The following is a 27,106-nucleotide window of genomic DNA, read 5'->3' as shown; positions in this document are numbered from 1 at the left end:
CTGACAAATACATAAAGATATCTTCTTTCTTTGCCCAATGTTTGCTAGTCAACACAATATTACAGATATACATTTTAACATGTTAACTATATGTAATAGATGTGAATAAGTATTTTTAGGGGCTTGTGTGCTACTAAAAGATTTGTCATAAAAGTTAAAATATACAACATATACAGTTCTGCAAATAAAACATAATAAAGAGTCGCCCTGTCGCAGGGAAGGGTCTATACAAATGTTTGTCCAATAAAATGCTTCCTACAATGACAAATCCACTCCCCCTGAATCCAAATATCACTGCCTACAGGTGACAACATTCATAACAACATTTACATTACGGTCATTCATTCAGCAGACGATTTTATACAAAGCGACTTACAGTTGATAGAGCATTTAACATTTTGCCAAATAAGCAAAAAACAAGTTTAGTATAAAGCTGTGTGGGATTAGAATTCAAGTTAGGGAAAGATAAATATCACTGAGGATTTTTAATATATTAATAGAGGTTAGACTAAAAAAGTTTGTCTATTTAGGTCTACTGTAGAAACAACATAGAATGAGCTGTTTCTATCTACATACACTTGCATGGAATTCTCTAAGGTAATCAAAACAATTATTTAAGGTCTTTATACACAGCTCAAGACTTAGTTATGTATATTATTTGAATTGATCAAATTATTGAAAGTTGGAGGCCTAGCTACTGGACAGTCAAACAAGTTTCACCTCCAGGAAGAGGCATGTTTGTAAGACTCGCACGCACCTCTCACTTCGGTGGCTCTCAGCACAGCTGCCAAATGTGTGTGTTTGTGTGTTAGCAGAGCTGGATTGGGTTTCTCTCATCTGAATGGAAGAGAAACGACACACAATCCCAGCAGCCACCCGCCTGTGTCCATAACCTGCAGAGCTCTCCAACCATCTCAGCTCTGTCTGTTTTGTGTGTGCATGCGCGGGTGTGTGTCATGTCGTTTCGGGCCTGTCGTGAAGCCTGTGTAAGAGTGGCATGCGGTTCATGTCTGTCTGTGTACAGGCTTGTACAGGACACCCCAGCACCTGTTGCACACACACCCAATGACATCATCCTGTATTCAAATCGGCCTCATTTTACATATACTTGAAGGGAAAATTCTGTCATCATTTACTCACCATTGAGATTGTTCCAGACCTGTATAAATGTCTTCGTTCTGCTAAACACAAAGGAAGATATTTGGATGTCGGTAACCGAGCAGATCTCGCCCCCCATTGACTCCCATATCATTTATTTGACCTACTATGCCAGCAAATGGGGAAGTGATCTGCTCGGTTACTGACACTCTTCCAAATATCTTCCTTTGTGTTTAGCAGAACAAAGAAATGGATCAATCGGGGGGTGAATGAATGAGGACAGAATTTTCAAATACAAAAGTATGTTTACGTTTTAAGTGACGGATACACAAACTGAGAGATGTAAAGTGTGTGATGGAGATGCCAATGATGTCCCACACAAGTTTCCATCCTAGAGCTTCAAGCTTTAAATTGTTGACCTCAAAAACAACCAAAGCCGTCTCTCCCCCCCACAGAAACACCTCTGCCTCCAAGTCTGCCGCCATCACAATCTCAGTCTCATGGCGAGAAATTTCAGTTTCTTTCCGTTTGCCACCATTCCCACACATCTTCTTCTTCCTCCAAGAGCTTTTTAGACTTACTTTATAACTCTTTCACTCCTCTTGGTGCCTCGTTTTAGCACCACCAGTGGCACTAAACGGTAATGCAAAAATAAACTTGGTCTTTTGCCATTAGGTGAATAAACATGGTCCTGCCCCGAACTCACAATATAAACAAAGTTACTTTTTGACAACGTCACACATTGACAGCTTTTACACCATTCTTTGTAAAGTCGGAACTGTATTGTGATATGAAATGGTAAAGATCCCTATACAAATAAATCAAACGAAATTCACGTTTTTAATAGAAAAAACTCAACACTTCGCTTTTTCACTTAGACAGAGTTTGGCTAAACATTAACACATGCACCATTCATCACATATTAACTCAAGAGGAAACGCGTTCTATCTATTGCGATAACGCATCGACTGACAGATGTTTTGTAACACCTTTTCTGACCATCTCGAGCTCTTATGGTGAGTGGATGGGCGGCGTCAACTATATTTCCTGGAATCATTATCATTTGTGGTCGACTAATGTCAAAAGCAATAAAGATACTTTACGTTTGGTTCAGCTGAATTGATCGCTTTCACTTTCGCCGGCACCTGCCAGAATCAGAAGATGACGAAGAAGAAAATGCATGCGTGTTATTTTTGGACTAGGTCCATATACTGCATGTTTGAGCCAAGAGGAGTCCCACACACATTGTAAAAAAGCAGAAGACGTTCAGGACAGCATTTAATTGGACAACAGTTTGAGTGCAAGATGAGTCATCAATACATTTTCCCAGAATTGAAAGGCTGTAAAACAAAGAATTCTGACATATACAGTAGATGGCCTTGAAGCAAACACACATGGACAAAAGACACTACACTACTAATTCATGGGGTCTTTAAACCATTGAAAACCTATGAAAGTGAAGATTTATATTTATTATCTATCCGTCTTTTTTCTCTCACATTCTCAGAGACCGACCCTGAGAACTCTTTGAACAGCAAGATTTCTTTGCCCAACAGTTTATTCGGAAAACTCGGCTTTAACCATCTGCCACTTTGATCCCATTGAAACAGTCTAGAAGAACTGAGAAGAGGCGGATATGAGAAAACAAGAGTCTGTCACCACCAGCAAATGACAGAGAATGAACATCATTAAAGTCAAGTTAGCCAAAGAAACTTTGAAAAGAAATGTGACATGATCGAATTGTAAAAAACCGAGGGGGAATTTGACACACAATAATGCTGCATGAAACTCTGAGAGAGAAAGAGTGTGTTTTTCAAACAACCCTATGACATCACACCAAAACCCAGAGGCCAAGAGGACACGCGTGACAAAGTCAAAATGGACATTCATATGTGCGTGTTGTGAAATAAAACAAAACTACCAAAATGAGACAAAGCATACAACAGTGAATGTGTTACAGAGGTATAAATGGTGGGTGTGTAACAGGACACAACAGCTATGTTTCATAGAGAACCTGATTTTTAACAATGACATAAAAGCCTTTTATTAAGATACCCACCAACTGTGACACTGTATATGGTAGTGATGCACAGGAACTTTGGCAAAAATTGGCAATCGGACGGAAAAAAAGCTGATATATGTGCCTGTACCTTCAGCGCAATCTCTCATTCCAGTTGTTAGAAAAGGACGACCTTGTAAGTGCGCCATAACAAAGGCTAAAACTAATAAATATTACAAGAAAAGCACACAGAAAATGACAGGAAAGCTCCGTGTGGTGCGCAATGATTTAACGGTCAAGCAGAACTTTAAACGCAAGCAACTCTTCACATATAGATGTGAATGATCAGCGAAACGATCTGTCAGTAAATGATGATGTAGCTCACGTGGAACCGTCATCCGGCAGGTGCTGATTTCACTGAAGCACATTTGAAGCCTGTTTACATGAACTGACTCAATATTGCATATTATAGAAGATATAGAATTATAGAATAATTCTACAACTGCAATGTTCAGATGATTGGTAAAAAAAAGATGAAGAATGACCACTGGAGCGAGCTCCTGATTGGTTAACGCGGCGGGAATTTTCGCCAAAGTTCAGATTTTACAACTCAATTTGCGTCAATCGCGCAATTTTCGCCACCTCATTCGCGCCAATCGCACCGCAAGTAGGTCATCGCGTCTTTGCATTGACTTAACATGTAAATCACTCGCGCTTAACGCTTCATTCACGTTTGGTGTGAACACACTATTAGACTTTAAAAAATGCTATCGGAGCATCCCTAATTAATAATATAAATTCATAATAAAATAATCCTTATTATAACCAAACTTGGACCGGAACTTAACTTGGCGAGTAGATCCGATGAATAACAAAAATAACAACAATGCATTTACATGCAGCGATTTTCATCGAACTCTACTAACTATTGATAATCAGAATCTGACTTTCCTGTTTTAAACCAGTTCATTAACGCTTTTTTTAAATGTATCAAACAACAGTTTATGGGAGAAATAATTCATTCGCTGACTTTTAAAAAGCTATTTCCTCCTGGAACCGATTCTGAACTCATCCCCCCAAACACTGAACCATTTAGTCTTAAGGTCTAGCAGTGAGTCCCACACACACAACTTACACTGTTGCACATTTTTTGCATGCTGAGGTTTTATTTATAGCTACAAATTCCCAAACGGGAGCAGCAGAAAAGTAATAGGAAAATTCTGTTCCCTCTCCTAAGACACACACCTCTCGGGCTCTCTTCTGCTTACGTAAACACATAAATCTCTCGCACACGCACACAGAGAGGTACTGTAGGCAATACAGGGTCAATACTGTGACCGAAGTGTGTGACAGAGGAGTTAAACGTTAACAACACACACACAGACACAGTGAAGGCTTTATGACACCGGCCCCAAACTACACTTGAGCACAGCGCCAGTGGAAATACGGAGAAGAGAGAGAGAGAGACATATGGATTTTGATGGTCTGTCCACTTAGACGTGTTTTTCTGACTGATGAAATTATTTGTTTCCAAAACAACAGGCTCGACCTCTGATTCTGCTTTGAGTTTTCTTCATTCGAATGACGAATCTTATCAATTGAGGTTTTACCTTAGAGGTCCATTTCAGCAGTCTGGAACTAGCATAGGCTGGAAAAAAATACATCTTTTGGTTTCCACGAGTATTGAGCACAGCAAGGCGTCCTTAAAACCCCTTGTGCATGTGGTAAAACCAACTTAATTCTACTGTAATGATATTAATCCTTGACTCTGCATATGTATAAAGCAATAAGAGATGTTTATTTGATTTATTCTTAGTATGTGAGAGAATAAAGTTTCACTAATGAAATATATACAGTAATTCATTACGTCAACTATAGTTTTTTTGTGGTTGCCAAGAAACAGCTATCTGGCACGTTATATATTCGTCTGATCACAATTCAAGGTCTGAATGATCTTCTCTAATAGATCTATCTAGTTAAATTGAGATAAAAACTAGTTACTCTCTGTGAGGATCTGACTATCCGGGAGTATCCTGAGATGCCGGGATAGGCTCCGATCCTCCCACGATCCTGCAGAGGAAAAGCAGGTTCGGAAAATGGATGGATGGGAGTATACGAGTTAATCTCGCTGGAATTTCAACGGAAAAGTCTTTAACATAACAACCATATAATATATACTGTACTTCCAATCACATGAAATGAATAAAACATTCAGTTAAAAAGTGATTTCATCTCAGAGGTTGTACTTAAATGACACAAAAGTTTGATGCCTCTTTTCTGTGATGTCGATAGTTCGATCAGAGCCATTCAGAGACAACGGAAGATCGAAACATGTTGTGCGTTGTGATTGTTTGTTTTATAACCATTTTGGGCTGGACTTGTCCAATATACGCTTTACAGTAACAGTAAAGTTAACCGATCGTAAAGTTGCATTTTAGGACAAAGGAAGAACCTGAAGACCTTTGAAAAAGCTGTGAAAGCTTATCGGTCTAGTAAAGGTTATAAAACCATTTCTAAAGCTTTAGTGCTCCAATGAAGAAAGTTTCGAATAGTTGCTATTCCTGGAATAGGAAGTGTCCTTCATCCTGCCAAAATCTCACTTAAAGCAAGTATCAAAACTATCAAGTCAGTCACAAAGAACCCAAGAGCAACATCGAAACGCTTTGGGAGTCATGGGGCACAAGCCATTGCTTACACTAGTTTCACCTGGAAGATCGCAGGGATCCAGACTGCGCCTAAAACGCATATTACAATTTTTTTTTTAATTTGCGAGCGATCCAGCGGAGTGACTTTCAGATTTCAGCACGCTCAGCGCTCCGTTTATTCCACACTAAGCGTACCAATGCTCGATGAGAAAGCACCGGAATAAGCGCTCGCAGATATACGCAGAAAACTCTTTGGAATTCTGTGGAATAGCCTAGCCTACCTTTTCTTACAGTACTTTGTGAAAACATTTATATTTGTAAATGTTAACGCATGTAAAACCATTCTGTGGAAATCTGAAGATTTTTCCCAAATTTTGCAGATTCCGTATGACCTTGCTTATGAGGGAAAAGTACTTGGAAAAAAACCTTTATGTGAGCGAAACCTACGAGAGGGAAGATTTACACACATCAGGATGACAAAGTATGAGAATAAAAAATGTTCAAATTCATATAATGTAAAAAATTATTTGGCGCCTGCTTTATTCCCCCATGGCTCCTAAACTTTTTTTGTCTGGAGCCCTGTCCTCAAGAACTTTGGCAGATATGAGCCTGGTTATGTCTGGAGGAAAAGACGTCACTGCATTTCACACAAAGAAGAAAACAAGGACCCAAGGCCTAACATTCCCTTACAAAGATATAGACAGTAAACGTCTCCGGCAACTATCTGTTTTCCTTTGCCACGAATGAAGCGCTTGTTTGGTACAGTAGAAATGCTCCGTTTTGGCAGGTTCTGTCACAAACACGCTTTGTATAATCAATGCAAATCACAGACAAAGACTATTCATACGCCGTGACTCACTGTGACGCATGTTTATGAACACACACTGTCTTCCCAATGGAGTTCAAAGAGCGGGATTAAGTACAGCTCCAATGAACCTATCACCGGATTCCCGGACCTTTGCTCCTACTGCTTAATGCAGTCAAGGAAAGGTAAACAGTATCAAACTGACGGACACGCTGAAAGCTCTAATCATTTACCTGCTACCGGCATTTTAAAGCTCATAAGCGCATCCAGGCCACAGTTGACGGTTCACGTCCTACAATAAGGACCTTGCGCTTCGCTGCTTTTGGACGAGCCAAAAAACGGGTCCTCGGCGTCAGCTATGCAAACAGATATAATGCTTTTAAAAAAAGTGAATATAATGTCACATAGCAGGAAACTCAACTTCATTTGGGCAAGAAGTTGTTATTAATTATACAAGGGATGGTATAAATGGGTTCATAGACTTTACAGTGAATATATATGTTCTTTTCCAAAAAAACACAGGTTTTGAATGCCCATTGTTACATGGATATCATATACATGTAATATGCATTTAATTGCTTAAAGATGCATTTAATCACATGTTTGCGTCATCTACACCAAGAACACTTGCACTTTGTGTTAGAATGTAACAGTAAAAAAGTGTGAAAACATCCTATTTTTGCAACAGGGTTTAAAGGGTTAATATATATCACATTATTAAATAATAATAATAATAATATATAATACTCATCAATAATATATTTTCAATATATTCTAAATAAATGCCAAAACTTATTCTATTAGCAAAGTGTATATGGGCAATTGCGTGAAAATGTTTTCTGCAACGTTTTCTACTATATGAACATTTGATGGTTCATATACCCATGTGAGATCTCTCTTCAAATTTCTAAAGCATTTGTTTTATTTTTAGTGCATGATTTCTATAGTCTGGTAAGTGCCATTTTCAGGATTGACACATCCATAACGGGACATATTCCTCATAAATGGACACGTGAAAATTTTAATAAAGTAACTAGTTATTGTTCTATAAAGAGGCATCGCTTCTCCATTCATAGGGTATTATTGCTTCAGGATTGTGAATTTTAATTCACAGAAATCCTGCAAAGTTTGTCGTCTCCCAAAACCACATCTATTTTTGTCACAACGCATGTTTGTTTCCTTTTTTTTCTTAAATGGAAGATTTGTTCATAGACTGACATTTTTTTATGTTTAGACAAGGGATTAGTAAAATATAAACAGACGGTTCAATACATCCATAATAAATTCATTCTCGGAGCATTTTTATCCCACGTCCATAATTTCCAAACGTTCGGAATTGCCCATATAATTTCTGTAAGACAGTAAGTATTGGTGTGCTGGATAAATATTAAATAAGATAATTTATTATTATAGAAATGTTTTATTATTAATACCGGAATCAAATAATAGTATTATAATAATATTAATAATAACTGATATTACTAATAATATTAAATATGATTTAATAACAATATTTAATACAGATCAATAATAGCTTTTTATTGGTTCTTGCTACAATTACTTCCAAAAAATGCTAAGTGTATATCCTTCCAGGAAGAAAGCGTTGATGTGCTGGATGGTCATGGTCTTGTCAATTTGTCATTTCAGTTGTGGTTTTAAAGCTAAAGTCAGCCGTTGTGACTTGAGGGTTTGTGCAACGCTTTAGTCAAATGCAAATTCTTCTGACAACAGCCACGGGATATCAAGCCTTTTTAATGCTTTTTATAGTTGGTGAACCTCAGCGTGAAACACCATAATTTGTGTAAAATACTTAGTTTAGACTGATCCATCGATTCTGATGGGTCTAAAAAAGCCCAAAGCTCTAATAATCTTTCGGAAATGCTTCGTTTCAACCCCACACGCTGCACATTTTGGTCATTTTCAGCTCAATTTGAATAAAGCTGTAATCTAAAACAGCTCTTTCCGGCGTGCCGCGCGAACCCCAAAGTGATTTGTTTGCAATCTCGATCATCCCTAGTCAAGAACTGAAGTCATTTACAGTCAATTTCAACACACTGTAATTCTACAAAGTGAGCACTCGGCAGTGAGCATACTTATGTCGCAGCCACAGAAATCACTACCACACACCCCAGATAACAACCGGTGACTCAGCGCTCACTTGCACAGCTATACTCCATCAGGACGAGAGAAACACAAAGAGTCCTTAATGTCACAAGTCGGGCCGATCATGCGAAAAGCCTCGTCTTGTTCAGACATGAATCTCACAAAACAGAAACCTGAAATTTTTCCGCTAACGTGTTTTTCGTCTGACTAATAGATCCACACACGCGATGACTAACTCTTTTCGTTTTCTTTCATTTCTCCTCGGCATGCGGAGACTACTTCACACAGCCTGAACGCTTGCCTCTCCTCCCGTCTATCTCTATTTCTGTCTCGGCATGTGTTCTTCTCAGACCCTAATGAAGTGTGTGAAGAGGGAGCCATTAAACACGTTTAAACTGTGTTCAAACCCATTATTCATGCCGTCTGTAAGATCGTCTTGACATTTGACTGAGCATCAATTATGTCTGACAGCTCTATAAATGATACGCTGATGACTTGTTACTGGTGCTTGCGAAGACAAGCTGTTACTATTGCTATTGCTCATCCTTAAGGGATTTTTTTAATCGATATAGTCTGTTTCTTTAGATATTTCAGCTTATTTTAGTGATTAACAATAAGCCTTCGAGTTTATAACTTTCTTTCATCCGAAGGACACAAAAAAATATTTTGAAGAATGTTCTTCATTGATTTACATGTTACGTAGACACAAAACCATTTATCAAAATATCTTCACAGAAGCAAGTGTCATATACAGGTTTTGAACAACACGAGGGTGAATAAATCATGAAAAATGTCTTTGTGTGTGTGAACTATCCCTTTAAAATGGAGGAAATTTGTACAATACTCCAAATTTGTATGCAGCCTTACCATGCGCTCGGAATTCGATGATTCCCACTTCAACCCGGACATCATTTATGGAACGGTGCTCTTTTTATGTTTGCATGTAATGTTTTAATGTAACTAAATGCTTCTAATGTTAATAATCGAATTTCCGAGAGCAAGTGAAGGCAGCATTAGCAATAAAAGAACAATATGTCCAGAAAGTAGATGTCTAGCAAACACCCATAAGGTACAACACCTGATACTCATTTTCTTCAAACCCAGTCAGAAGCCCTTTCGCACGGAATCATGGGAAGTTGCCGTAAGACAATTGTAGGTCAAGAGACAATAGAGGTCAGTAGGTCACAAAAATGACCTGATTGTTGAATTGTGCTTAAACGTAACAAATTAAACTAGGTTATTGCTTTTGTGCTTGACTAAATACACCATACACAAAAAGAGAGATGAGTAAAGAGTAAAGAATAGGGCTCAACACTCCCAGTCTGGCTATTAGTCCAAAATGAGACAGATCCTGTCAAATCCTCCCGTCATCACAAGAGAGAGTTTCCCTAGAACCCTTCCAGTGTCAGAAAGTCTATCTAGTATTTACCGCTCTCTCTCTCTCTTTCTCTCTCTCTCTCTCTCTCTCTCTCTCTTAGTCCAGCTGTGTGTCTTCCCTGCTCAGTCACTCCATTGTTCCTCCACCGCAACGGGCCGTTTGTTTTTGTGTCATTCGTTGTCGTGGGAGTGAGCGCAGTGCAGTCTCGAGTAGAACAAAAGGTTACGAGAGTGCAACAGTCACATGCGTTAGACAGAAGCTACAGTAGCTGCAGAATGTGTGTGTGCGGGACTTGCAGGTAAGAGAACAGGTCGACTCAGAAGGGAATCGGAACAAAAAGTTACGTTTGTGCTCCACGAGGACCCAAGATCGAGTTTGGGAGAGACGAGACTTGGGGACGCCAACTGCAGGTTGCATACGTCAAGAATCAGCTTATTAGAACTGATCTAATTTTCTTCTGAGGGGCTCGCTGTCCAAGCCACGCTGATGTGTCATAGAGAGCCAAGAGAAGAATCCAAGCTGCGGTTTTTGATCAAACTAATGGCTTGACTGATGTAAACAGGGTTCCGCACCTTTCGACCAATTCATTTGTTATGACTTTTTCGGTCTTTAGTGATCATTGGATAAAGATTGGTAACACTTCAGTGTTGGGTGTAACTAGTTACTAAGTTAGATTCTAAATTAGTTTCCTTTAAAAAGATTAAGTAAGGGATTACTCTTATTGTTTCTGTAATTTAATTACAGTTACTTGAATGTAATTGAACTAAATAGTGTAATGTGTACATTAGTGGAATTTACATTAAAGTATCAATTTGTAATACTTTAGTCAGTTAATAAGAGAACTATTTGTCGTTTCATATTATTTATTTGAATGAATTGAGAGTCGTTTCGTGTCTATCCTTGAACTACTCAAGGTTGATAAAGAATATAGAAAGTAATTCAATACTTTTCATTTGTCATGTACAGTAATCTAACTACACAATTTTAATATGTATTAGTAACTAGTAAGTCATTACTTTTTCAGAGTAACTTACCCAACACGGTTTACAATAAGGTTGAATTCATGAACTGTTATTAAACAATCATTTTTCCGTGTGTATTCATTTTGTCAATGTTAGCTAATGTCAAAACAATGGTGTTAGTTCGTTGTGCATTAAAGGAGTCATAGGACATCATTAAAAACATGCTATACTTGTGTTTTTGGTTTAATACAATGTGTTTATACGTATTAAGCTCACAATTTTTCACATGCCGTACATTATTGTAGCTCCTCTATGCCCCGCCTTTCTAAAACACGTAGATTTCTACTAAATTGTGCGTTGTGATTGGCTGAATATCTCAGGCATGTGTGTGGAAATGTTATGCCCCTTAGCATCACCGCAAACTTCCAGGATAAGGCCGATTGTAATTTCATCCCTCCTCTCACTCGAAGACGTTTCGCCTTATAACCGTTGTAAAAACAGTACGCTAATAACTATGCAAGCACAGCGACAGTGCGCGTAAGCCCAGAGCGTGCAACTGCATCATCACGGTTGCAATAACAGAAGCTCTATTGTACATTTGGGCAACGGCATGCAAACATTACCATTTATTGACGTAGAGATGTGGGGGTGTGATTGATCTAGGCGTTTTAAGTAGATCTGGAGTTTTGGGACTTTGGATGTCTCATATATGCACAAACGATTATACAAGACGCATCGGCACTGGACCACCATCTGTAAACAAAATTGTGTTTATAATGTGTCAATTTAGTTAAACTGGTAAAAAACACAAACAAATTGAAACTGTACACCTTGAATGACATTGCAAGTCACTTTGGACAAGTGTCTGCCAAATTCATAATTGTAAATAATATTTCTTATTTTTATTTACATAAAACTTATTTCATATAAGAGTTCATTTTTAAAAACATTTAACAGTTACTTCCTTTATTAAACATCTGGAATGTCCTTGACAACGCCTTATCGAAAAGTCACTTTTGCAAATCACTTCAAGCCGATACAGACAAATATAGAAACATATCAAATATCGCCAAAAGGCTGAAAAACAGAGCTTTTTATATTAGCTAAACTGTCCAGCCCTGTTTGACAGATCATGTCACTCTGTAATGTGATCTCCAGCATCCTCTATATCCACTGGATGTGCCGTCATGATTGCCAAGCAACTGCAGTGTCGGGAGAGAGGAATAGTCCTAATCTAGAGCCGTCATGGGAAGATGGAGGATGTAACAAATCAAAGTCTGACTGAAGCGCCCTCTTGCTGAACACATAAACAGAGGCGCTGGTATTAAAGGGGTCATTGTGGAAAACAATATTCCCTTGCTCTGATGTGGCTGATGTACTGTGTAAACATGTCATACCTTTCAGAACCAAACATCTAATGAAATGATGCTGCGAAAACAAATCATTCGAAAAAGATGTCATGTCAAAACCATATGGTATGACCACCCAAATATTTACATATGCACATACTGACACGTCAGACAAAGTGCGCGCTGAAGAAGTCAAATAATGGGAAAGCACAATAGCTACAATTACAGTTGGAAATCCTCCAAACCTTGTGTTATTCTTGGCGGCGTAAAGCACCTTGCACTTCTGCATATGCTTCTGTGGGATCTGTTAGTTAGTGAAGTAAAGTAAATGCATTGTCCCATGAATGCTTTGCACAATAGACACACTGGCAAATCCTTTACGCCGTATGTAACGCATCGTTTTTATTTATACCCGTGCGTCAGTGTATACTAATCGTGTAACCAAGACAAGAGCCGAAGAAGAAGCAGCTTGTGTATGCTGTTGGAAAAGCATTAGCAGTGATAGCAGAGAGTAAACAGTCACTATGGCACCTTGAGTTGTTAAATACAGAAGAAAAATGTATTTATATAAAAAAATTTGATGAGGGCTTCAAGCAGACCAATCACAATGCTTGCGATCTGCGTTGAATTTACGTGTTCTTACATTTTTAGAGAAGGTTCGCGCATTAGGCTAAGACGTAGGGTGCGCGGCTCTGCGTTGGGTTTGGCGTAGAACAAATCAAGCTTTACTCACACTGATCCAACAAACTCCAACACACTTCAACAAACACCATAAAAACAAAACAAACACCAGCAGATTCAAACAAACACCAACAAATTCTAGCAAATGCCAACAAACGCCAACAAACATCAACATTCTAAAATCTCATTGGCAGTAATCCAATAAACGTCAACAAGAGTTTCAAACTGATCAGTGTGAATACAGATACCAAGTTGAATTCTAAGGGAAAGAAAAGTGGTCAAAAAATACAATGTGATTAAATTATTTTCATTGAAGACGAGTTGAGTTGTGTTGTATTCAAACCCTAAACATAAACCATGTATGCCAGCATGCACATGAAAATGTGAAATAACAGTTAAATAGCTGGACCTAGCATTCATTTAGTTGGGTGTAAAACGAGATATAAAGTTGTCGTGAGGGGGTTGTTGCATCCACCCAGTGATCCTCTTCTGAGGCAATATGAAGGCATGAGTATAGAATGACATCTTGACAGCTGACAATTCACCGGAAATTCTTGAGCTGGACTATTGAATAGGGCTTTCAAGGTTATGAAATCTGTCTACTAAATAATTGCGATTATGGCGATTAATTGTCTGTTTGAAGGCTTTGATGATTGAACTATTAATGTCAATAAATGTTTTCAATGACGGGAATATATACTTATAACTAATATTATTTACTGTAGCGTGACCTTAACAGAGAAGAATTGTGTCTTGAGTGCTAAAACTAGACATGACGGTCTTGCTGTGTAGATGCAGGAAACAAAACAAATCAACAACAACAACAACAAAAATACAAAGCTAACACAACTCGAATGATGGAGAAATGTCTTTGAATGAAACAGTGAGTGCAGATCAAGAACAAAGGATGTGAAATGCAGCAGATACTGCAGACCACCCTTGTTTTGAAAGGATTCACGATAATTGCGGTTATCTTGAAATAAGCGATTTGGAAAAAAACAATACAAAATTCGCTTCCAATCTGAATAAAAAACACATTAGCACGAGAAAGACACCAATGGGCATCAGGTTTAAGCATCTTTAAGCATGTCCCCAGTGTCCTTCTGAAACCTTGTGTGTCCAAATTCACAGTTTTTCAGGAAATAGAAAAACACGATGCTTTTTAAATGATTACATACCGTGTTGTCAAAGTTGACGAGCACTTGTTAAATCTTTTTATTGGATAAATATTTGCGAAACCCTGTGACAAACATAAACGCTGAAAAATCTCAAAATAAAGAGATACAAGGTTTCAGAAGGACATCAGCGATGTACAAGAGGACACCGGCCAAGCATTCGTAACTGCGTTCAAGTACCGAATGTAGAGTATGTTTCAGGCCCAGAGACATATATCATCTTTCCAGTGTGCAGTGAACATCAGAGACACCCTGCTGAACAACTGATAAACAACATTATCAACAACAACCCACAGCGAATTACAATCACTCTCTGAAACCTTCTTCGGCATCAGGTGATTACTTTTCTCAAAAGCCATTTTTGTCATTATCTATAATTACTGAACGCATCTCTTCCAGTTTCTCAGAATCAGTTGGATACGCGCGGCTCATGCCAGGATATTTGTAAATGCAAACCAATCATGATCATGTTGTAATAAACATGATTGCCATTTACAAAACGAAGAAACCGGAGAAAAAAGTACCTTAAGGACAATTGCGAGAGTCACTTGTATATACATGAGAGGTCTTTGTTGCGCATCTCGCTGTAAACGACAGTGCAGTGCATTGTGGGACTTTGCGCAGGTGAAAGCCAAGAAATAAGCCTGTCGGGGGTCCGGTCAGGTTGCTGTGGCAACAGCACACGACAAGGGTCCCAGCAAATGAAAGCCGCATGAGAGAAGAGCGGAGAGCGTGAGGCTGGATGACGACGACAATAAATAGAGTGAGAGCGGATGCAGTCAGGGGGTGATTATCTCGCAGCCGTCCCTTGTTTGAAAACACTGGCCGTGCCCTCGCGCCGAACAACAATGCAACGACAAAGTGAAAGAATACTGTTTACCTAAGAGGGAGGGAGGGCGGACTGGAGAGGTCTGAAGAAGGAAAAAGAGGAAGGAGGAGCGCAGCAATCGAATGAGCCAATATAAACAACCCGGCTGAAGATCCACACTGGGAATGTGTTAACAAAAGCATTACGTATTCTGCGAGAGCTTGTGAAGTCTGAAAAAAACACCCAGGGTAGCTCGAGTGTGTTGGTTCATGACTGATAGTATAAAATGACTGATAGTATAAAATAGAAAATTGTTAGGACTTATTTGTTATCAAACACTACAACAAAATATTGAACGTCATCCAAACGCTTCTTCGGGCCTTAACAGCCAATATTTGTGCAATACATATGCATCTCTTTGTGTGTACACAGTGTGATCACATGGTAGAATTGAGTTTGTGCATAGCATGTACCATGTGACCCCCAATAGAACGTATGAAAGAAAGAGTGAGAGGAGACGAGCATAAACAGCAGACTGTCATGGCCACAGAACAGCCGTGTACTGTGTATGTATGCTAAGGCCGCGGTCCCTTGGTGAGCTCTGAAGGCCATTTCTCTCGCTCTCCCTCTAAAGACAGGGAAGATCTGGTCTCACTTTGCCCGGGGGTCAAGGGTTGTTTTATCTCTTACACGCTTTGGGACGTCTGCCAACTAGACCAAGGGAAAAAAAAGAGTGAACTGCAGCCGCAGCACCGAAAGGCGAGAGATGCAGAGTGAGAGATGCCAAGCTGGGGTGCTTCAGTCCTTTTCACAGTATTGGTAACACAAGACAGGCAGACAGCTGCTTTTGAACAGTCTCATGCATACGTGCACGTGTATGTACGACCTCGATGGCGCTCGCAGGGCTGCGGCTGCACGTGTGGGATAGTCGAATGTAAACAGTTGTGACAAAACGATTTGTCAAAATATCAAATCAGGACGATGTAAATGCAGCCTAGAACACCTGTCGCAGTCTGTTACGCAAGAGAGACAGAGAGAGGGTAGGAAAGTGAGAGATGCATTTGAGTAAAAGGATTTGGCGCTCAACATGTTTACACAAGCATGTTTAATGTTTGTGTGTGTGTGTGTGTGTGTGTGTGTGTGTGTGTGTGATGAATACACAAATGACTCACGCAGAAGGGTTTGTCATATTTTAAGGTTAACTACATTTCTGAAGTAAATGTGAATGGTGGCCAATGCGAAATTCTCCTCACGATGTTCGCAGGTGGTTGTCAAGACTTCTCTATAAGGTTGCTAGGGTGTTCGTAGGGTTTTTTAGTGTGGTTGTCATGTGGCTGTAAGGGTGAAATGAGTTATTCACCAACATTGTATACAGAGTTTGGGGTTAGTCAAATTCCATATCTTTAAACACGATCAAGAATGATGCAAACATCACAAAAAATATTTTACCATGTGGCATCACGCATCACTCAACCTCATTTTATGACCCACAAACTATTTTCACAAATGATGAAATTTGTAACACGAAAACTTTTACTTCCAACTCAAACTACATCTACAGGTCTTTGTAAATTCATAAATTCACTAAAGTATCAACATTGCCCATTACAGGGGAAAGAATACCATAAATTTGCCCTTATGGAAGACATTTCACTTCGCACAGCTAAATATTTAAAGCCTTAAATTAAGTTTGTGTATACACGTTGCACTTCGGCCAATCGCACAGCGTCATTTCCATTCCACTGTAAATGTGGGGCAAAGTTCTGGCACGATTCAACCAAAGAGCTCGTGCTGAAGGTAAAAATGCTTGTTGTGTTGAGCTTGGAGTGTTTCGGTATCTTCGTTGAGCCTCACAGCTGGACGCTGTTGTTTTCGTCACGCTCAAAGCTTCTCAATATCACATTATTCTTTCATAGCTCGCCTTAGCACGCTGGCTTGTAACTCATCTGGAAGCTCTCAGATCACCTGACCAGATAAGAAACACTTTGTTCCGAACGTTGAATCTCATTGTCCTTCCGACGCATTACAAACGGCCTTTAATAGACCCGAAACACATGTACAGTCGACGACACATTTCACCTTCCTCTCCGTAGTTTCGTCCGGTCTTTGGAAGGTTGGACTAAGTTATCAACTCTCTGAATCACCTTCAAAGTATCGCAGATTTTACGATGTGGCAAAACAACATAATCCTGTGGTTTTCATTTAGTCATTTAGCAGACGCTTTTTATCCAAAACATACTTGGGTTACTCGTTCTTATTCCATCACTGACCGATTAGTCACTTTTTTTGTGGCAGAGCCAGTAACAAATTTTAACCACTTGCCCCACTGGGCCAGTAGAAAAACCCGTGCAGTGTTATGGAAGTGACATTTTTAGTTGAAATATTAACTCTCGGAGAATGTATTTAACAGCAATATATTGAACCATCTGTTTAGATTTTACTTAGCCCCAGAAAAATGTCGGTCCATGCATAGGTTTTCTATTTCAAAAAAGGGAAATAAACATGCGTTATGGAGGTGACAGACAAGATTTTACTGTTTTTGAGAGACAACATAAGATTTCAGTGAATTAAAATGTGCAAACCAGAAGCAATAATACGCAACAAATGGAGGGCAACAAAGGGATGACTCTTCATGAAACATTTCTTAGATTTTCATGTGTCAATTTAGGGGAATATGAAACCATTACGGATGTGACAATTCGGAAAGCGTCACCTACCTGACTAGGAGAAATCGTTTTATTTTTGATAGAATTTAATAGAATTGCAACTAGGTTGCGCTAGTCTTTTTTGTTGTCTGTCATTTTGACGGACAGGCTCCTAAAACATCCGTCATAATCTATTATTACCCGTCACGATGGTGCAAGGCGGTGTCACATGCTAACTGGGATGTTCGTGACGTCATCACACTGTACTTTCGTATACTCTCTGAACTTACTGTATTTTAATACAACTGAATGCCCAATAAAGCTGTTGAGGCCTATATTCATATGTATATTTCATATTTCTGTTGTCAGTCAGACAGTCAAGTGTTTATGTTTATATGTCAGTAACAACGACAGGTGCCTGTAAAATGTGTTTTGTACTCTCTCGCAAGTAAGCTGCGGTTTGGTCATGAATGTGCTGCTTCTGCCGTTCACTGAACGGAGAAGACGCAGAGAGAGACATTTTTCCACTCACTGAAAGCTAATGCTCATCCAAAAAGACACCAGTCACTTTTCTAAGGGAAAAAACTCGGTAAAGACCGCACCACTGCACGCCTGGGGGGTGAGTGACAGATGCATACAAATTGCCCATTTATTGTAATCTGTCAAAATGATGGAAGGCCTTCAGATTTTTACGTCACTTCTTTAGTATTTAAACCACCAAATATTGCACTGTCAAAAAAACTTGATATTTTAATGACTTTTTTAACCTGCCATGAAACAATTGACCACTTGATATAGCTTAGTTATGTTTTTACTATATTATTTCTAAGGCAGCTAGTTCTAATCTGAACTTTTTTCTGTAACCATATACAATAATGTGACCTGAAAAAGTAGTTTTCTAGTAGTAAATTATATTTACACGGTGTATGGTACATTTTATACAAATAACTGAGGGTTTTGTATTCATTTCATTGTTGCTTAAGTCCGGTAACAACTAAAAAGTGTCCTTATTTTTCCTTTCGTAAAACATTTCATCTTTATTTTATTACAAATGATCTTCCCTTGTGCTCTGTGGTCTGATTTATAAGACAGCAATCTGAGTCAACACTGGGCATGGAGACTTTCGTCTAGAGATGTTAGAGCGTGTACACACAAGACGCTGAACAGAACAGAACACAGAGGCCTCCATACAAGCATATAAACGATGAGATTCAAAGTCTAGACCGGCGATAAAAAGTACATTTGTGCACGTCCCCATTACAGCTAGCTGCATAAAAGAACAAATGTACAGGAAAGTTCTGCCAACCGTTGCTTTGACAATGGATCGGAGGACTTCTCAACATCGGCCTTTTGTAACATTTAAGTGCAACGTCACAATAACAGTTATTGTTCATGAGACAAAGCTAAAACAGAAATGTTCTACAAAGTTTCGTTTTTAAGCTTCACGATGGCGTATCCGTGGCAACCAGGCATCTAAAGACATGTCATACTGAGAGTCTGATGAGATTTAGCATGTGTCCCCTGCCCACATTTTGGATAGTTTCTTCATCCACGTCTAGCAGTTAACAGACATGCTCCTACACAAAGAGCCACAGGTTCGGGCGACGTTTTACTGTTCCGGATCCCTGCGTTTCACACCGTCTATCTCCAACTCACTAGTCACTACATAGAAATGCCAAGCAATTCTCAGACAAATGTTCTCTGTGGCTGACATGCGATGATCTAGTTTAGTTCCTTAAAGCATCACAACTTCAGGTCAAACCATTCTAACCACAGACTGAGAGTTCCTCAGGTGGCAACGCTCTTCTGCAAAGCGCAAACAAATGCACTCGAGTGTCTACATTTACATGCGTAAGAGGATTTAGATTGGCTGATCAATATTTCCAGCGATGATTGATAGAATGGCGTAATTATGATGTCAGAGGTTTTAATAGACCATGTATAAAAGTCAATGTGAATTGAGTAAAAGCCTACTAACGTACTAATAAGGTGATCCCCCAGTCTGTCTTTGCAAAGTGTACAGGGTAAAGGGTCAGATGAAAGTAAGTGGATTTTCCAAACCTCACACGTAAATACTTAACAAATTATAGATTAATTTGATAAAGTAAAAGGTATATTTCCAATGTAGAACCTTCTTAAAGGGACAAATCTGTCATCGTTGTTCCAAACCTGTATACATTATACATTCTGCTGAACAAAAAAACATTTAGAAGAATGTAACCAAACAGTTCTGTTGAGCAACTGAATACCATAGCGGGAAGCAAAACTATGATGGTGGTCAATGGAGATCAACAAAACCAAGTTTGGAACAACTCCAGGGTGAGTAAATGTTGCCAATTTTCATTTTCGGTTGTCCTATCCCTTTACAGCGTAAATTAACTCCATTTCAACGTTTAACTGTAAGGGCATTCCCAACTGTTTTACTCGATAAACAAATTGAACGTTGTCTTGAATTACCGCCAGATGTGGCTTCATTGAAAATCCGTCGAGAAGCTCGGCTCTAAACCACTCGCTGATGTCTATGAGGTGTTGGGCTGAACACACTGCGTGCCTTTCGGCCTTAAAGACAATTCAGATCAAGTTGCAAACTCTGTGAGCTGCTATAAATAGCGTGGTAGGATATCACGCTCGCAACACTAGCTAATGGGGAGGCACAGGCGTTGTGGCCAGTGGGCTAAAGAGCAGCCAAACACTGCCAGAATACACTTCACACATTCTCTCTCTCCCTCCGTCCCTCTCCGCCTCTCGCTATAGTCACACTCTTACTGTGGCTGACGGTCTGTCGGCTTCTTGTGATGGAGGAAAAGATCCATTTAATTTAAAAGGACCGCTTTGCCCAAACTCTGGAGATGAAATGCAACCTTATCGGCCGTGCCTGATCTGGGGTCGGTTCTCGGTATCGCTATCTCTCTCTATCACACGCAGCACTAACTTAATCAGCTTGCGTCACTGAGACCCTGGAGATCGGACAGGAAAAAGAAAATTAGCGGAGCATGGGTAGCAAACAGAGGCCAAAAAATGGGAGAAGCCTTATAGCCAACAGTTTAATTTGACCTTATTCATTTTCCCAGTCCTGTAAGATCCAGTTGGCCAAACACGGCCAAAGTCACCAAGGAGGCTGACAAGAATCGCCCACTTTTCGCAATCACGTCAATATCTGATCAATAAAATCACAGGCCACATTCTTCTCATCACGCGCGTGGCTTGTGTTAATGCAACAAATCCAGAAAGAAAAATAGGTTGCGGATGTCATTCAATTGTGCCTGAAAGAACAGTTTACCGTGTCACTGCGATGAAAAGGAAATATAATACAGTATATAAGCGTGTTTGCCTTCACGTATGGAGATTGCTAACATTGTCCGCCAGCGATTCAGCCAACATAAACAATATTTCGGTCAGATGATCTTTTAAAGCACTTCATAAGGTCTTTGTAGACTTTTCGTGATGTGAAATGATACTTTCAGATGACCCGTGAACACTTTCAGTGAATGGATACGGTAAAGTAACCAGAAGTGTAGTTCATCCCAATAAGTGTGACCATGTGAACACATGACAACCAGAGCATCCAAATCCTTCATCATTGAACATTTTGTCACGTGTGCCATCTTTCTGCAGGCCACTTCTAGACGTTATGGAAGTATCTAAATAAAGTTACAACATGAAGCCAGTGCATAGCCTATACACACAGTGTGTTGGTTTTAACCAATTGGACACTTTGCAACCCGATAAAAGTGAACGCAGCTCTTTAAAATGTTATAATAAAACTACTATAGTGTTGATTTTTCCGAACAACAACTATGTTTCCATTGACCAAATAAACGCGATGGTGAGTCGCGGCCGAGCGCGCAGATCAACAGCACCATCACATTCTTCAAGTGCCTCTTACTGCCATTCAAACCTCCTTATACTCGTTTCTCAACGCAAACCTTCAAACGACACGCGTACACGACAGCCACAAGCGCAACAAAGTCTTCCGTGGCGTTTCGTGTCGTTTCACGGTCACATGGAGACGGGCCCGACGCCTCTCGTCAGCTCATTAGCATCCATTGCATAGAAGCGAGCCAGTTAGCTAGCCAGCTAGCAGCCGAGGCTAACTCCAGGATTCCTGTCAGCCGCCGCGGTGACCGCGAGTTCCGCGCCGGAGCGCTTCGCTACAACACAACCGGCGATCGAATCGCTTTCGCGCGTTTTCCCAAAACGTTTCCTCGCCAGATCCGACCGCCCGAGACGCGCGGCGCTGTCGGAGCGCGCCCGCATTTCCATCGCCGTGTGCGTGTGCGTGCAGGTTTCCTACCCCATTCCGCTGTGCGTCCGAGAGGGGAGGCCGATGTCAAGAGTGACGGCCAGCCGACATCACCCGAAGCGGTGGTCGCTCGCTGCCACTGCGCAAGATCCTCTCCGGCCGGCTGCGTTCAGTGTCCGGTGCGATTCCCGCGGCGCTTCGATACGAGGCGAGACGCCTTACAGTGTTGTTTTCGTCGGGCTCCGAGCGGATGACGAGTCCCCGGGAAGACAGCAGATCATGACTCCGCTGTCTGCATATTCCAGCCCATAGTGTAGAGGTAGCAGAAGGCGCATTCACTCAGCCAGCGCTCACTGATGAGGCGCTCAGACAGACAGCAGCTCTAGCGTTCATTACTCAACTCACCGTACACACACACACACACACACACACACATGAGAGTGAGTGACACTCTCACCCAGACACTGTTTCCTGTGGTGTCAACTCAAGAATCTTTCTGCCATGAAAGAACACAATTCAATCAAACATTTCTATATGTGCACTTGCAAACTAAAGAATGAAATCCAGAAAATGAACACTCGTTTTACTATCGTTGTATATTTAAAAATAAGGTATTATTGTGATGCGCCATTGTCAAAGTATAAATAAACAGGCCTACGCTCTCATTTGTAGTCGAAAGAACGTCTTGGTTCCATATGGAACCTTTAACCTTTCACAAAAGGTTCTTCGGATTATGATAAAGAATCAAAGAGGTGCTTCTTAAAAGAACCTGACTGAATGGTTCTTTGTGGAACCGAAATGGTTCTTCTATGGCATCGCTGTAAAGAACATTTTGAGCTCCTTTATTGGTAGCGGGACCGCCGCTTTGAATGAAAGCGTCTGCTAAATTGAGTAAATCAAAATCGAAAGGAATTTCGATTTACTTCCATATTTATTCTTGTATTATTGTGAAATATTCATAATAAAGACAACAATAGTAATAAAAACAATTATGGTTATCAATATCGTTATTATTAATCCTTCCATTCATTGGGAGAATTCCCATATGAAAGTAATAATAATAATATATGATAATAATATGCATTATTATTACTGTCGTTATATAAATACACCCTTTATTGACTTTATATTAACAAAAAACATGATGTGTACTTCCATTCTTTAGGTTAATTCTGATATGAAAATATCGAACTATCACATAAAAATAGTAAAAACAACTTCTTGTGACGGATAAAATTGTGTATTAAAGGGCTTTACTGAGAGCTTACGTGTATACCTACATGCACATGTAGAAAGTAAACATTGCTATGTTTCTTCAACCATTGTTATTCATAATATGTTACCTTTCAAGTATTTTTTAACCATTCAATACAAAAATTAAATGTATCTTGATTCAAATCCATTCGTTGAGCAAAACAGAAGAAGGCCAACTTTCTAACTTCCTCTATTGGTTTACTAAAGCTCAGAGGAACATAGTTGTGTGTCCGCGGTTGGGCGAATGAACTTCACTTCTGCTCTGGGTGAGAGCTCAACGTGATCTGACAACAGAGGTATCAGATGTTTCGGATCCCTTAGATCTGACTTCATCTGGCATATATGCCTAGATCGCTACTCTTTCCCTTGGAGGCATAATGCCTTGTGAAACGTTTGGGTGTTCAGACATCATTTCTCAGGTGAGCACTCCCTCTGGTGGTGCTGAAAACGGTTAAACGTCCTCTCGGTGAAGCCCTCGATGAATTTACTCTTACTGTCGGGTTGGCAAAAGCAGGCAACACCTCGTTCTAAAACACAAACGTGTACGATTATGTAAATCACGTGTCCCAAAGTGAATTAACTCGAGTTTCATATCCCACAGACTTACACGAAATGTACCAAAAGTTGCACCACCAGGAAATCAGCTCCACTCCAAACCACAATGCAAGATAATCCAATTGTGCGCATACAAATAGCTCCTTTATGAGCAGGATTTGTTTATCACTTTCACCTCGAGGAAGTGTGCGCTATAATTCCATGTACATGATGAAACCTGGAGAAATGTATTTAGTGCCGAATGGACAGAGCTGTGTAAAACTGAGAAGTCAAAACTGCAATCGTTCGGCTGGGATGAGACATTATTGTGTGGACCTGCATTGGTTGGGTGTTTTCCTTAAAATGGGTTATTTTCTTTGTCTGGTGTTGAGTTACACTTTCAATAGCCAAGATACTGGAGGAAGTTCTGTAAGAGAGAGAGAGAATGAGAGAGACAGACTGTAGAAAGCCAAATACAACAAAGATGAAATGTGTAAAGTTTCTCACATCTCAGCTTCGCTGTTGGTACTGTAGGTCTTATTCTCTGTTTTAACACTGGGGTATCAAATAATAATAATAAGACCCGGGTCTAGGCTGGCTCGACTGGGGGTCCTATATTCTGGTTGGGCAGATAAATACAGTAGTCGTAGTTCCTTGCATGCATCATTTTTAAATGTTTCTGTGATGAAACTGACATCATACAAACAAGGCCATATTTAGTATTTCATTTGAATTATTTTATTTGTCAGCTATGTATTTTTGAAAGGGCCCAAGAAAAAGGGGCAATGACCCCTAGCGCCCCCCTCCCCAGACCTGGCCCTGATAATAGTAATAAATAATAAATGCTTTATTATAGACCACTTCGCAAGATGTGCACACTGGTCCAGAAGCAGTTTTCAGATTTCCATTTTCAGGTCAAAACAACTCTCAAAATGTTTTCTACGGATGCGAAAAACAGAGGAAATCTAACCTGGTCCGAATTTTCTATGACGGACAAACATGTTGGAGGCAGTGTGTAAATGTGATTGACACAACATGCTGTTGAATTTATGACCTTTAGACAGTCGGTATTATTGGTTTTTAGATTTTGAAAGAAATAAAATAATTTACCTTCTAAGAGGCGGCTCAAATAATTTTCTCTCAGTATTGATCATTTAACACACAAAGAGCATCATGTATGTTAACACGGGTGTTTCGGGATGTGGCTCTCTGCATCTCCTGTCTCTCTGCTCCGTTCACACCTTCAGCCGGCGCGTGCCAAAACCACGGACACATCAATTAGGCAAAGAAATGAGAAGAAGCAAACAGAATATAAAGAGGAAGAAGAGGAAGGTCAAGAGTAGAGCAGGAGAGCGAAACAGTGGGGAATGAAAGATCCCGAGTGGGAGAAAGGAGGGAGAAGGCAGTGTTGTCATGGAAACTGGCAGAGATCTAAAGACAAAAAGAGGAATGTAAATTGGTTTACCCTCCGAATGTGATGGAATTGGATAACAAGAGGAGTATAATAGAGCGAGGGGTGAGTGATCGAGGTGGAACGGAAATGCTTGCGATAACCTGGAATGGTTTCAAAATCACATATTGATCGCATCCAATCACATTTGTATAATATAAGAGACGGTATTAAAGAGTTCAATAGTCAGAGTTGGGGAGTGTTAACTGTAATCCGTTACCGTAACGTGAAAAAACTAAATAATCAGGTTACAGTTACAATTAGTAAAAATGGATTACTATCAGGAATACAACTAAAGTAATTGTTTTAAAATGTTAAAGTCGAAGGTGTTTTTGTGTGTGCAACCAATTTCTGTATACAATTTCATGTACATTCCTAAAAAAAAATATGACGTTTATAATTTATTGTGTCAATTGACATGAATAAACATGATAACAATATCAAATTCAACAATCAACAATAATGATTTCATTTTAATCTTGCAGGCCTCTTAAAATAATTGTATTTACATACTGTATGTGACCTCAAAATAATCCAAAAGCAACCGGGCTACATGACGTTTATATTCTGATACTTGGATTACATTACTAGTTACAATTTTATTTAGTAATTTGTTTGTAATCATTATTAAGTAAACTAACCCTCCCAAACCTGTCAATAGTGCAGCACAAGCTGCAAATAAATCATACCCAAGAAATGCTTTAAGAGAATGGCTGGTGTGATGGGGCAATTGGAGAAAAGAGCAATCGGATTAGGAGGTGAAATCAGTGACTTAAGTCATTACGAGTGCTTTTAATTCGCCTCGGGAGGAACTAATGTGGGTTGTTATAGAGATGTGCGTTTCTTTGTTGCCTTGTTTGTCTTTCACAAGTTTAATTTAGCTTGTTAGTAGTGGGGAGTTCTCCGGAGACTTTGCGCTTCCCCCACATCAGTGGTTCTTAAGAAAAATGAAATCACTTCATCGCAGACAGCCACAGGCAGAAAGAGAAACAGAGAGACAGCGGGTTGAGTCTCCATGGAAAAGTGAAGATATTCAGATAGCAGACTAAAAAGTCAGGGTGTGTATTATGTGCATTGCTCATTTATATGACTTCAAGTAACAGTTAGGGGATGATAACACTTTTGGGAATATCCTTATACAGCATAACTGTATTTCTACAGAATATAGTTGTATGTGCTAGATATGTAAACTGTGCTCGGCATGCAAATATATTGCACGGAATGGTCAAATTACCTTTTGCCGAAAAATGCTTCGAGAATACAATATGCTCCACTTGTCAAGGTCTTGTCACATGCATGTTTTCATTTGAGGTCAGATGATAACAGGGGTTTACTGCGCAGTTTTCATTGAGTTGTGAACATATTTTTGAACATAGCAATTGACTTACAGTAGCCTGTTCCAAAACAAACAGATGAATGACTTTAAGGGGTCCTATTTTGCCTTGTCTTTATTATGTTTATGATGCAAAACGATCCGTGTTCATGTTTCGATTTCAAAAAATGTTTTTATATGACATATTCAATGAAAGACCACCCCTTGAATTTAGCTTTGCTTTGTTTAATAAATGAGGGCCGATGATAAAATAAGAGTTCCAAAACACTATTCTTAGCTTTTTATACTGTGCTAGGCTTTAATGGACTAGTTTGATGCACTTATGTATTTTGTGGCCTATGTCGTTATAATTGCTTCCAATGTTTCCTCATCTGTAAGTCGCTTTGGATAAAAGCGTCTGCTAAATGACTAAATGTAAATGTATTCGACAGAAAGAGCTGTTCTGAGGGAGGGAGTGTGTCGGAGACCGTAGAGGATAAGCGGAAGGGAGAGAGGTTTTGTAGGTTGTGCCGGAATGTGACCAGTGGGGAAGCATGTGTAGTGTCTGGAGAGGTAAGGTCGAGATCAAGAGTGATGAGGAAGTGATCCGACGTGTGCAGCGGGGTGACCTGAGAGTGATGATAGGTCAGTAGCATCCGTAGATC

The 27,106-nt window shown here is 39.7% G+C and overlaps 1 protein-coding gene across 4 annotated transcripts in view; it reads right to left on the bottom strand.

The window, feature by feature from the left end:
* Nucleotides 1–22,299, bottom strand: part of bcl9l (bcl9 like) — a 35,282-nt gene extending 12,983 nt beyond the window's left edge. The window contains exon 1 of one of the 4 annotated variants that reach the window (XM_079465930.1): nucleotides 21,943–22,299. The gene's annotated coding sequence lies outside the window, so the exon portion shown is untranslated. The remainder of the gene's footprint in view (nucleotides 1–21,942) is intronic. The other 3 variants (XM_079465931.1, XM_079465932.1, XM_079465929.1) reach the window with 3 other exon arrangements.
* Nucleotides 22,300–27,106: the final 4,807 nt, after the last annotated feature.

The sequence above is a fragment of the Barbatula barbatula genome, assembly GCF_947034865.1.
Source record: "Barbatula barbatula genome assembly, chromosome: 10".
NCBI classification, from domain to species: Eukaryota; Metazoa; Chordata; class Actinopteri; order Cypriniformes; family Nemacheilidae; genus Barbatula; species Barbatula barbatula.
This window is presented reverse-complemented; position numbering and strand designations above follow the sequence as displayed.